Below are 14,249 nucleotides of genomic sequence, written 5' to 3'. Positions count from 1 at the left end.
TGTAGTAATAGGCATTGCGTTTTCTCACCCCGGTGAAGGAACACAGAAAATAATAATAATAATTATTATTATTTATTATTCTTCCTTCTCGGTAGTGGTGCCCGCCCTGTGGAACGCCCTCCCATCCGATGTCAAAGCGATAAACAACTACCTGACATTCAGAAGACATCTTAAGGCAGCCCTGTTCAGGGAAGTTTTTAATGTGCGACATTTTAGTGTATTTTTGGTCTCTGTGGAAGCCGCCCAGAGTGGCTCGGGAAACCCAGCCAGATGTGCGGGGTACAAATAATAAATTTATTATTATTATTATTATTATTATTATTATTATTATTATTATTATTAATAATAATACCCCACCCATCTGGCTGGGTTTCTCCAGCCACTCTGGGCAGCTTCCAACAAGAGATTAAAAATACATTAAAACATCAGTCATTAAAAAACTTCCCTAAACAGGGCTGCCTTCAGATGTCTTCTAAAAGTCAGATAGTTGTTTATTTCTTTGACATCTGATGGGAGGGTGTTCCACAGGGAGGGTGCAACCACCCAGAAGGCCCTCTGCCTGATTTCCTGTATCTTCGCTTCTCACAGTGAGTTCTCACTGCCAGAAGACCCTAGGAGCTGGACCTCAGCGTTCGGGCACAATGATGGGGGTGGAGACTGTCCTTCAGGTATACAGAATATAAGAAAATGCTTTATGCTGCATCAGACCATTGTGGAAGGGGCAAAGCTCAGTGGTAGAACATGCAGAAGGTCCTGGGGTGAATTCCTGGCATCTCCAGATCGGGCTGGGAGAAACCCCATCTAAAACCCTGGAGAGCCACTGTCAGGCCGCACTGACACTACTGAGCTAGATGGAGGAATGGTCTGACTTCTTCTGTCCATCAACCTCAGGATTGTCTACATTGACTGATGGCAGCTCTCAAGGGTTCTAGATAGGGATCGTTCCCAGCCCTACCTGGAGATGCCAGAGATTAAACATGGGACCTTCTGTTTGTTTGTTTTTAGAAATACAGTCATATATTGGTTCTCGAACGCCTTGTGACTTGAACATTTTGGCTCCTGAACACCACAAACCCAGAAGTAGCTGTTATGTACTGAAGTTCTCACCCTGGGCCAGCAGGGGGATACTGTAGATAGTTCAGGTCCATATATGCAAATAAGGGATCGAAAGTGACGTTCAGTGATTGGATAGTTACAGAAAGTTGTTACAATTACATTGTTCTGGAGCTCTATATAAGCAAGCTGGCTGAACCCTTAAGTTCAGTTCTGTTCTGGCCTTTGAATAAACAAGAGCTGTTTGAAGAATCGCTGTGTCGTCTGATATGTTCACTCACAACCTAACAGTAACAATAATACAATAATCTCTAAAACTTTCTGTGGCTCACAGTTCAAATCCTGCTCGTGAAGTCATCATACTATAATATTTCTTTAAATAACCTGAAAAAGGCTTCCATTCTTGCGTAAAACAGCCGTCGCTAAGTTCTCTTATTTTAGCTGTTAATTTTGCAGATTCCACAAAATCCAAAACGTTACTTATCCATTCTTCTTTGGTGGGAACTTCTTCGTCTTTCCATTTTTTTGTGCACAAAGAATCCTAGCTGCTGTAGTTGCATAGGTGAACAATGTAACCATCTTTTTTGAGACTTCTGTCCCTATAATCCTCAGAAACATGGGATCTTCTGCATGCAGAGTAGATGTTGTGGGAGGAATTCAACATTGCACTTTGTGTTCGTAAGGCTGCAGACATGGCTGCTTATCTCAGGGTGAAAGGAAAATGATGCAGCACCTCTTGTTATGCCAAGAGCTGCAATCCTGTGTACACTTATTGCATAACTTAATTTTTGTGTAATGGTTAACCTGTATTTTTTAAAAAAAAACAACAACTGAAGAAGCCAAAACAAAGAATAAAACCCAAACCATGCAGACTAATAGTTGTTGTTTTCTTACATTAGCTTAGCTTCCTTTTAGACATTCAGGTTTTGTATGATCCTGTGGCTGAAAAGAACCAAAGAAGTTTCTTTTTACTCTAAAGGAATGCCCCTTGTTCTGCAATGTTCCTGAAACAATATGTCTTTAAAAAAAAAAGGCCCCTCCCCAATTATGCATCCTTATTTATGAAACTTTTGTCTGCCCTGCCCTTCTTTAGGAACAAACTAATCAGAGCTAAAATATACATGGGAGAATATTCTGCACTGTTTGATGCTAGTTCGTTGAGCTGCTTTCAGAAAGCTGCATTTCATCAGGACTGCGCTCCTTTTCACAGTGACTTGAAAGGGTGCCCTTCTTCTACCTCCACTTTGCTCTGCAAGCCTTTTCATCTTTTTCTACCTTGCTGGAGGCATGATTAGGGCACTTCACCTTTGACCAAATGGGCAGACGAGCATCCGTCCTCTGGAGCCACAACTAGTGCTCTTCAGTAGATCAGCTCTTCAGTGGTACTGAACTGTGACCTTGTCTGCTGTTCAAAGACTAAATACATAAACTCAAGTTTCCGTTGGGTCCGGCCTGGGAACCCGAGTTATCCCTTAATCCCAGGTCTCCCGGTCAGCAGTACAATGGAAAGATAGCCCACCATGCTAGCTGGCTGGCTAAAGAAAAAAGAACATCTTTCTTTGTCTTCTTGACAGATTGGCTCTTATCTGGACTGCCCAGTCTTCTGAACCCGCGCAAGCATCAGTGCTATTATTTATTTTCAATTAGATAATTGCTATATATATTTTTTTAAAAAATGCCAATTGCAATAAAATGTGGCTGCAATCAGTGGGGGTGCAGCTAAGTGTTTCTCAGAGTAGACCCATTGAAATTAATGCAGCTAACTTAGTAATGTTCATAATTTCCATGGGTCTACTCCTATAGCTATATCTACCGTATATTATTATAAAATTTTCATACAATCATTCTTCCCAAAGGAGCCCAGGGCAGGGCTGGGGAACAGCGACAAAAACAATAATGTCCTTCCCTCAGCACAGGTTGTCTATTTCTTGTTTGCTTCACTTTAAAAACTTGTATCCTGATTCCCCGCTTAGTATAGCTTGCAGTAAAAAACATAGACAAAACATAGACAAAATAAAACCAGATCCACAAAATGCATTAGAAAACAAAGGAAACAAAAAATCCAAAATCAACAAAAACAGAAACTCATAAAACAAGCAAGCAAACAAACAAACAAACAAACTAAGTGAAGGCTCAAAGAAAGGAAAATGATCCTAACAGATTCACAGCAATTCATTTTTTCAGCTGAAAGCCTTCCTAAGCAACCAATGTTTGTTCAAATGTCAAAAGTGCTAAAGTGTTAGGGCTAGGTGGCCAGAAGGGGTTTCTGCAGTGCTGGTACAACCACTAAAAAGGTCCTACTGCTTGATTCGATTACTCAGGCCACAGGTGGCTGAAGAATGTGGAACAGCAATTTATATGATGAATGGAACATGTGGGGAAGAACATATGGAAAAAGCATATCCAAAAGTGACTGTTCAGATTGTTTTCCTTAGAAATCTCCAAGAAGCAGAACTCACTCACTTTCCTGAATTATATTATACCTATAGAAATTCCCCATATGTTTAGTCTTTCTGTAATGCAAATTGGCCCCAATTCTGAGGAGGCTAATCACATTTAAATGGTCTATTCTGGAGCAGGGCTGTTATTCTTTGACTGTACACTTTTTAGTAGCACAAAGGCAGTGTTTCTCCACACCATTTTTGACATACCTCCTTTTTACATCCTTGAAAATTGGTAGGGATTCTGCCCAAACCCCAGGTTGTGGTTCGATGTTCACAAATGCCTTGAACCCGGGGCTTTGATGTTCCTTGGGGGTGAGCCAAGAAAGAACCTTTGCTGATTTTGTCAAAATTATTGACTTCAATATTTCTTAAATGTTTCATCCATTCTTCAACATTTCCAACAAATGTTTGAATGTTTCATATTTCATTCTCCTCCTGAACTGTTGGAGAATTTCCATACTTCTGTGAAGAACATTTGGCAAAATGAACCAGTTTTCTCACCCGTGACTTTCGGGTGCAACTATAGATCCAATTTTAATATTGCACTGCTTTAACATTGTTGAAGGAAACAATGGTCCTTGCTCCAACTCAACAGTGTATTGCTCTTTTAGTTCACTACTTCCTTTATCTATCCTCATGAGTATCCCTTGATCCATCATCACAGAGTTTCATTCAACAAAGTGAGTTGAAATTCTTAGAAAGTGGTTTTCTGACAAATTTTGGAGAATGTTGTTGATTGAACTCCTTCTGAACTGTTGGGGGATGTTAGTGCTCCCCGGCTCTGGAGAATAATTGGTAAGATATGTCCCCAACCATCTCTCTCTCTCTCCCTCTCCCTCCCTCCCTCTCTCTCTCTCTCTCTCTCTCTCTCTCTCTCTCTCTCTCTCTCTCATTTCACCATCCACAAATAGTCTTGTGAACTTTGGAAGGCCATTGCCACTTAGCCCTCTAGATGTGTACATTATGTCTTGAAATTTCTCTGTAGGTGAACTTTAACAGAAACCCACCATGATCATATCCTTTCCAGCTCGAGATCTGCCTCCAAATCGCTTACTTGTTCTCTCTGACCTGCCTTGGATATAAATGTTTCCAGGTGACATCTGGGGCACAGTAAGATCCCAACGTTATTCCCACTTCATTGCCTCCATCTATGTTCATTTGTCTGCTTTGCTTTTTCCTTTTTCTACATGCCTGTCTGTTTCCCTTTTCCAAATCTGTCTGCTGTTTCCCTCTTGTCACCTGTCTCAGTTTCCTTTGCAAATATCCCTTAGCTCAGACCCTGGCCTCAAAAGAACACTGCATCTAGGTTGACCATCTTGCATGAAATTAATGGAGGCTTATTCTGAAGAGGTCCAGAACCTCGGGAAGTGAAAGATGCATGTGTGTGTGTGTTGTTACATTCGCTGTTGTTTTCCAAAACTCCATTCATTTCATTCTTCATTCATTAACATTGCTTTTGTTTCCTTACAGTTTCCAGAGAGATAGGCTTGTTAGCCTGCTGCAGCAAAAGCAACAAGAAAACTTTTAGCACCATAAAGACTAACAGATTTATTATTGCATAGTCTTTCATGGAAGTAGAGTTCACTTCATCAGATGTACGAAGGATAACACTTTTTCTCATTGCAGTGTGTTAATAGCCAGACTGAACTGCATTGGAATATCTTTTGTGCAAATGTTTGCAAACAATGGTCAAGTTAATGTCATATACATATGCATATATTTGTTTAATATATGTGTAAAACTTTATATATAGATATATATTTTATTCCAGAGCAATGCCCATTGTAGATTTTGAAATATTCTCTGTGGAAAATGATAGCAAAAAATACAATAGCGTGTGTTATTTTTTAAAAAATATATATATATACTGTGGGGTTTTTTAGGTTTTTATTATTATTTTTTCTTCCTTCCTTTCTTTTTTAAACCCAGTGGGATTCTGATACCAGGCATTCTGCTTGGCTGACATCCACTGGGAAAGCAATGACACCATCAAATATTTAAAGGTTTGAAAACCACAAGAACTACTGTATATAACCAGATTGGATCGACTTTTTAACTCTTTTGATTAATAATGAATAAAGCCTCGGATATGTGAATTGGTTGAGTGCTAACCTGTTAACAAAAGGAGTATAAGGGATGAATGCTAACATACCTCATGAGTTATTCCACTTAACACATTGTCCAAACAACATGCACGCACACAGAGAATAATCTTCCTCAATCTCATCTATTCCAGATTCCATTAATGATTGATGAGTACCTAATGTTTCTCTGTATCTAGATATAGATATGTGTTTTGATCATCTGTCTTTCTGACACCAATATTTCCCCTGTTATCTGGGTCCCTCTTGTCCAAAGAGCGGGGAAGGGATGACCAATTCAGCATCCAGGTTCCCTGACTTTTTATTTGGATGTCACTAAATATTTATAGACTGCACTCTGGGGCAGAAAAGGGGGAGCTGGTCATTTAATCTGACCCCCCAGCAAATGATAACACTCTTTCCTACCAAGTAATTTCTTTCAGTGCACCAGTAGGATCCTGTAGAGAAATGAGGTAGGAGAGAGCAGCATGTGTAATACAGTTATGCTGCTTTTTGCCCAGCAAAATACAGAACAGCGTCAGAAAGCCCTTGGAGGACTACCATGGGCAGCTTAAAACATGTCTAAGGAAGAGCTGGGGTGAAATAAATTTGACTACATTTGTCTTTGCAACCTGCTGCAGAATATCTTTTGCACTGCATTCAGTTGTAAAGACTGCGGAGAAAATAATTGGGTGCACTCTTCCTACCTTGGATCAAATCTATGCTTCCAGGTGTCATAAGAAAGCTGCAGAGATAGTGCAGGATAGTGCGCACCCTGGAAATGATCTCTTTCAGCTTCTGCCTTCTGGAAGAAGGTACAGTACAGGGTTATAAAGACTAGGACTAGCCGCTTAAGAAACAGTTTTTATCCAAATGCGATTTTGGTTTTAAACACAGTGTAAGGTAGTCTCTGTGGGAGTATATTGTATTTAATTATGGGCTATCAGAGTTTTTGGGGGGCTAAACAGGCTGGGATAGCTGGGATAGCAGGATTGTTGGTTTTGAATGTCTGATGTAGATTTTTCAATTTCGTTGTTCTGTATGGGACAATGACAATAAAGATTATCTTATTGTATTTGGAAAGTTTTCCTTTTGCTCTCGTCAAGTTCGGGTGGCTAAAGGCTGAGCAGGGTTAGAACATTAAGGAGAGCCCTCCTGGATCAGGCCATGCAGTCCACTATCCTGTTCTCACAGTGGCCAACCACATGCCTGTGGTAAATCCACAAGCAGGAACTGAGCACAACAATCCTTGGTTAGATCAGGAACCCTGATTGTGCAGGGATACTAGTTGCAGATAAGATCTGAACACAGTTAGAATCCACCTCCCCACCTTGGAGCTGGACACAGAATTGCTGAGAAAGGAGCCAGTTTTGGCAGGGATTGGGGGGGGGGGACAGATTGGGGCCCCAGCTTGCATGTACATGGGGACTGGGGGGGGGATTCATTTCAGCTTGCATTTAAAGGCTAATCAGCCAAATACACACTTTTGAAAATGACCTAAGAACCAAAGCGCAGCCACACATGGAAATTTGCGCTTCTTTGAATTTTGCCACGTAAGGGGAACGAAATTGCATATACTGGGGTAAAGAATGCATAAAGTGTATATAGTATTTAAATAGCATACAAATTCATATTATTATTATTATTATTTACCTGCTTTTTACCCTAAGGTCCCAGGACAATTTACAACAATTTAAAATGCCATTTCAAATAGTTAAAAAACTTACAATAAAAAAATACAATCACAGAAGATTGGGGGATCCTGAAAATGTACATCTCATATGTCAAAGGCCAGGAGAAATTGGGGAAAACTGCTTTGGAAAAATGTGTATATGAGACAAAATTGTATTGAAATGTGTATATTGGGGGGGAGCAGTAAAATCCTGATGAATTTACACAAGGACTTTTTTTTTGTTAAAAAATAAATTGGAAATGCATGTGGGAATATGGAGAACTAAACTGGAGAGTGGAAAAATGAAGGAAACCAAAATGAGAGAAACTGAGAGAAACCAAAACTGACAGATTCACCCATCCCTTCACGCAAACCCCCTCCCCACTTTTAAGCCCACACACCTTCTTGTGAATGTCTGAAGAAGGCTTTATTTAACTTCATATCCCACTTCCCAGCCCACAAGGTCTCTCACAGTAACTCACCATCTTATAAAAATAGCAAGATGAGAAGAAAAAAGAAAAGAAAAGAATGCAGAATTAAAATTAGCAATTACAGCCGTAAGAAAACAATGAAACAGAAGCCCTTAAAAAAGGAGCCCAACTAAAACCAGCCTGCCACCATCTGCAAGCAGAAAAAAAATGTTTTCCTAAATGGGAAGGGCATTTAACTGGGTTCCTAAAAACGAGAAATGAGACGGCCAGGATGGTTCCTCTAGGCCAGGCATCCCCAAACTCGGCCCACCAGATGTTTTGGGACTACAACTCCCATCACCCCTAGCTAACAGGACCAGTGGTCAGGGATGATGAGAATTGTAGTCCCAAAACATCTGGAGGGCTGAGCTTGGGGGTGCCTGCTCTAGGCAAAGCATTGCACCGAGAAAATGTGGCTATTGCAAAAGTGAGAAAGTTCAGGGATGGTTGCTGGACCACAGATCCCAGCACTCTTGACCATGGACCAAGCAGGCTGGGGATGATGGGAGCTGGAGTGCAACAACATCTGAAGGGCCACAGATTCCCCCTCCCTGCTCTAGATCCAGTTGCCAGATGTTGGGTTTGCTAAGTGAAGTGAATAATGCAGAGTGACATAAACAGAGGTCTGTAAACTGATGAGTGGTGTGGGAAACATGGTTTGAGAGTCTTGCTCCCTCTCTGAAAACACTAGAACCCAGGGTCATTCCATGAAGCCAACTGGTAGGAAATTCAGGTCAGCCAAATAGGAAGCACTTATTCAAACAGTTCTCCTAGTGGTGAAGCAATAAAACTGCTAGCACATTTGCAAAGCTAAACAGGGTCCAGTCCTGCTTCAAACTGGATGGAGGACCATGTGTTGAGACACCTGGAAACTGAACTAGATGAACTTCCAGGTCTACAATTTTGTGATTCTATGATTCCATGATAGTTCACTCATGGAATCTGCTGCCAGAAGATTGCCAGGGGCTTCTAGCATAGGTGGCTTATAAAGGAAGTTGGAGAATAACGCTATCAATGGTTGCAAGTCATCATGGCCAGTAGCAGTAAGGGGGGCAACATTGGAGTTGTGCTGCTCTCCTGGCTCCCTAATCTGATTCTCCTGCTGTCATGCCAAGCTCCTTTGTACCTCCCCTTCCCAGTAAGGGGCAGAGAGAGTCAGCATTGGGAAGCTGGGGGAGCAGCACAGCCCCACCCGCACATCACTGGCCAGTGCTGATCAAGGCTAAATTCAGGTTCAGATTAAGTGTGCTTCTGAATACCAGTTGATGAGTAACAACACTGAGTGTTTGGGTTGTGGGCTTCCTAAAAGGTATCTGGTTGGCCACTGTGGAAAACAAGATGCTGGGCAAGAGAGGTCATTGGTCTGATCTATCAGCGCTCTTCATCTTGAATAGTGTGGGCACCATTGACCACCCACGTGTTCTACACACTCAACCCACCTTTCAGCCCAATCTAATCATCTTGCGGAACAGCTTTCTGACTGTTCCTTCTTATAAACTGCAGTTATTGCACCATGTGGCTGTTTGAGACCCATAACCCTGTTTGCTGCCCTGGCAAAATGGCCCACAATGGACATCCCTTTCCACCCAGTTATCGCCCATATCACATTTGCTAAATTCCTACTGATGGTAAGAACGAAGCCCCAGTCTAAATCCAACCTAATCAGAGGCTCAGACCAAGTTTTTTTTCCTCCTTTTCCCCCTTCTTTTTTCATCAGGTTGTCTCAAGAACTGGTCTTTCCTATTACACTATCTTCAACTGTCATTAAAAAAGAGGGGGAGGGAAGGGGAGGCGAGGGAGGAAGGAGGGTGAAAAGCATATCAGCATTTGTTTTCTTTTCCATCTGGGATTATGTGACAAAATGATCTCCTGCCTCTAATCAATTATTTTTTTCCTTCCCTATCTTTTGCATTTTCCTGCAGAACCATTTGCAAGTATAAGCGAGAGATCCTTCAGAGATAATCTGGTGATTATTACAAATTCAACCTCGGACGCTGCAGGCATTAAAAGATGAAAATTGCCTAAAGTCCACTGTTGTACAACAAATCCATACCTCTGGACTCCTGTCCTGAGGTGAAAATGCAAACAGGAGAGATATTTAGAATCATTTTGACAGTTCATAAAATTAAGCAGGGATTAGGGAGCCTTTAAAAAAATGCCATAGGGTCCACACAATGTTAATCACATCTCCCTGCAACAGGTAAAGCCGCAACACACCACTCGGAACTGGAAGAAAAGAGAAAATTGTATACCCAAACTTTAGGCATGTGACTCACAACAAAGCTGATTTAAATACCTGAATTGTGAAATAGTTGGTGGCAGAGGTGGGCAGAAGGGACACCAGGACCTACTGATGAATCTTGTCTACAAAAGCAACAACAAAATGACATTTCCCACCTTTATGAGGCTGCTCCAACGAAGAGTGTTGGAGTGGAATTTTCTGTGACAGGATGGTGAGCTCAGCCCTTTCCTGGAACAGAGAACAAATTCCTTGGCTCAGAATGTGCTCAGAGGCATCCTCTTCTTTCATTCCAACTGTATGTCTTTTACATCTGGTTGGAAGATCTATGGGTTCCAGCTTAAAGAGGTCTGTCCACTCCTGGTTTATAGAATGCACTTATCTGCTATATGGACCACAGCTCCCATCAAGCAGTATGGTCAATGAGCAGGGGTGGTGCAGGCTGCAGTCCAACGATCCTCACCCGTGGAATATAGAGATATATACTATGTATAACAAGGGAGGAAAAGGTCTGCTGGAGTGTCACATTTGGAGCTCTTGGGAGTGCAAGGACTAGATGTAGGAGAGCAAGACTGGTCAGTCAGTTGTCCCTATAATTCTCCATCTCCCTTCTCACCCTTGTGAGAACAAATGAGTGAGGACAATCCCTGGTAGGAAGCCATCCCGGTTTCTGATTTGATCCCAGAATGCCCCGCTTTTCCCTAGGATGTCCCTATTTTCATCAGAGAAATGGGAGAGTATGGAGTTGTGTGACCCCTGAGCCAAGGAGATAAGTAATGACACAACCTTTAGAAGGCATCTGAAGGCAGCCCTGTGTAGGGAAGTTTTCAATCTTTAATGTTTTATTATATATGTTGGAAGCAGCCCAGAGTGGCTGGGGCAACCCCGTCAGATGGGCGGGGTCTAAATAATAAAATAATTATTATGGAAAAGGATGTCCCTATTTCCACTGAAGAAATATTGGAGGGTATATGCTACATATCCTAGATACCAACTTGGAGGGTTGAGAAGCTAGTATATGGTTATCCTAAGTAGAAAGTGGGTTTGTGCAATTTAGGAGGAGGGAGAGGAGAGATGGGATGCTCAGGGCAAAGAGAGGGAAAGGGAAATCATATAAGGTAAGGAACTTGATGGCCATTTAAAAATTGCTCAGTTATGCCATCATGCCATCACGATTCAGTGCTTTAGAGTTGGCTTTGTTCTGCTTTCAAGCTAATTTGGCTTTCCAAATTCCCAAAGATTGCAAGGGTCTCATCATCACCCAAATTATTGTCTTACATCATGTTACGACACAATAGATGCCAAAAAAGACCCCCACAACCACCACAAGACCTGGGTTGACCACCACCTGCAGTTAGTTAAACAGCTGAAGTTCTACATATACTAGGCTACATATACAGGCTACATATACACAAGATGAAGACAATGAGAATGTGGCTGATAACAAACTAAGCAAATACTAGCACCATAATGAACTATGTGCAAGAGTGGAGAAAAACACACAGGATTCAATCTTTTTGGCACAGGAGCAGCACAGCTTCCTTCCTGTGCCATCAAAGGTAGGAAATGGTCTACACGATAGAAGCCTACACTGTGGTTCATGCCCATTCAAGTGTCACCCATTATTACATTACTCCAGAAGTGGGTAAAGAGGCTGTGCTAAAAATCCCAAACCACTCTTCAACAGTTAGAATGGGCTGAGAAAGGTGAGAGTGATAAATAGGAAGTGAGCTGTGACAACTTCCTCTTAAAGATACAGGCTCACTATATATCTCACTTGAGTTAATTCAACTAATTCAAAAAAGGCTAAAGTTAGGTGACTACTGTACTTCCACTCAGGGAAATTAAAAGGGATTGCTGCCATGAATGTGGGCAAGACAAGTTTTATGGGAGAGTTTCTTCTCAGTTTTAATGGTCAATGAGAATAATATATCCAGCATCATTCTTAGGCCTTTAAGGAAATCCATCTGTGCTGTGAATAATTATTATTGCTGGGCAATTAGTAAACCATTAATCAAAGACTTACAAAAGTGCAAATAATATTTCTTTTACAACAGCAGAAATGTGAATTTATCTTTCTGGGCCATTTCTAAAAGCCTACTCAAATTGCCAATTAACAATTCATTCATGTGTACCATCATCCCATGGGAGGGCTCCTCTAATTTGACAACTACGGTCTGCATCTGATGGATACAAAACCACCAAGGGATGAAAACCTTCATGGTGGAAGATCGTCATGGTTCCTGTGTGAGTAAAACAGTAGTGTGTATTAGGGAGGGGAAATTCGATTCAGTTCGCATTTAAATATAAAACTATCTAATTCACACTTTCTGAAACCATACGTGAACTGAAACACAGCCATCTTCTGAAATTTGCACTTCTCTGAATTTTGCAGTTCTCCCGCCAAGTGAAGGTGTACAAAAATGCATAGACTAAGTATGTTTAAATGCATATATTAGTAAAAAATAGCATACATAAGAGGAAATATCTTTGTAAAAATAAGAATATTAGGCTCAACCGCATACAAAGATTAGTTAATTAATCTTCTCCAGGGCTAGGGAACATTTTAAAGACCAAAGGCTGGATTTCTTTCTGGGAGAAGAGCTGCTTGACAGTGGTGGGTGGAGCAGGTAAGGTAATGGGTGCAAATTTTACCTTGCATACTCATGCAAAGTGAACCCACCATCTGGTGCCGCATAGAGTTCTGCAGGTACACAGGATTATGTTCTTGGATCAAAACAGGCCATGACTTTGTTTATTACAAATGTAAGTAATCTGGCACTGATTCTCCACTCAGTCAGCTCACCACCGATTGCTTTCCAGGAAAGGGTTGCCCTATGAGTTACATCAAATAGATGCAGCCCACCGGCATCTCTGCCCTGGGGAGTGCTATGGCCCTCAGCTGCCATCTGGGATTATGGATGAAGCACATCCCCTCGGATCCTTTTAACAGGATCCCCCAAATATAGGAGGGGGAAGGCAAGCCATACAACTCCACCTCCTAATTACTTACTACGAATCATACCCAATTCCTAACTGCCCAAGTTATGACGATTGCTATGAGGGAGGCAAAAACCTTGAGACCAGCCAATCTGCCTGGAGATAAAATTCTTTCCTGGCCCCAGATACAGTGACTGAAACATTCCACAGCAAGGTCATGACTGAAGCATAACAAGGAAACTATGAAGCTGAGGGTTGGGGGGAATACAGAAATGCCAACTGTGGTGCCAGGCGAGGAGGTGGTTCTCTTTTATTTCAGTGGAGAGGACCCGAGTGGGAACCACATGAGGCTTTGACCCGGCTCTGCCCCCCCCCCCGATGCCTCCTGAAAACAGCCCGTAATTGTTTGCCATCTTAGGCAGGAGATTTGGATTCTTAATGGCTGAGGGGAGAGGAGAATATCTCCTGATGTTCTTTGAGAGGGTCCAAAATGGCCTAGCACTGGTGTCCAGCCATGCAGCGCCACAACTGCCCCCCACTGTACAGTAGGCTAGTTTCTACAAACACTCACAATTCCCTTTGTATCTTCCATCCAAACAAGAAAGATGCACTGTGGATACGTTCCAGTCATCAAAAATTTTGAGATGTGAGCACGGTCGTCTTACCCATAGGCACTAGGGGTGTGGGGCACCTGGGCGCCAGGCTCTAAGGGGCACCAGGCCAAGAGTCCGGGGCCTGAGAATTGAGCCCGCCTGTCAGTCAGAGCACCGCTGTGGGTTCTTCTGCTGCTGGTGGCTCTGTGCTGCGAGTTTGGGGGCGACCGAGCCAGCAAGACACTGGGGAGGCCAGCCAGCTCTGCCCTCCTGCGTGCTTGGGACTGGACAACCTGGGGGGTGGCGCCAGGCAGATCTTTGCACCCCAGCACCGCATATGTTTAAGACAGCCCTGGGTGTGAGGCAGGGCCAGTGAGGGGTGTGGCCTAGGGGGAATTCCAAAGGCCTGACAAAGAGGTATGGAGCGTCACATTTGATCTATAGGCCTGAAGTTCCCCACATCTGGATTAAGCTGACGAAGATATGGTCAATCTAGCTATTGTAAAATTTGATATATGTGAAAATGGACTCAAGGCATGAACTTCTTTTACTGCAGGAGTGGCTGGGTGAAAGAGAAGCTGTGACACCATTAGGGCTCAGTGGGTGCTCAGTGTATAAACCAGATTGATGCACTGGGCTGACACAGGGAGGGTATATGGAAAATAAACTGCCCAATCATTCTGGACATAACAACCTCCTTGCTCTGGATGATATACTGTAAAGCTTGTAGTGGCAACTTCAAAGGTAGTCAATCAAA

The sequence above is a fragment of the Podarcis melisellensis genome (assembly GCF_964234715.1).
Source record: "Podarcis melisellensis genome assembly, chromosome: 1".
In the NCBI taxonomy this organism is placed as follows: Eukaryota; Metazoa; Chordata; class Lepidosauria; order Squamata; family Lacertidae; genus Podarcis; species Podarcis melisellensis.
Note: the sequence above shows the minus strand (reverse complement) of the source record.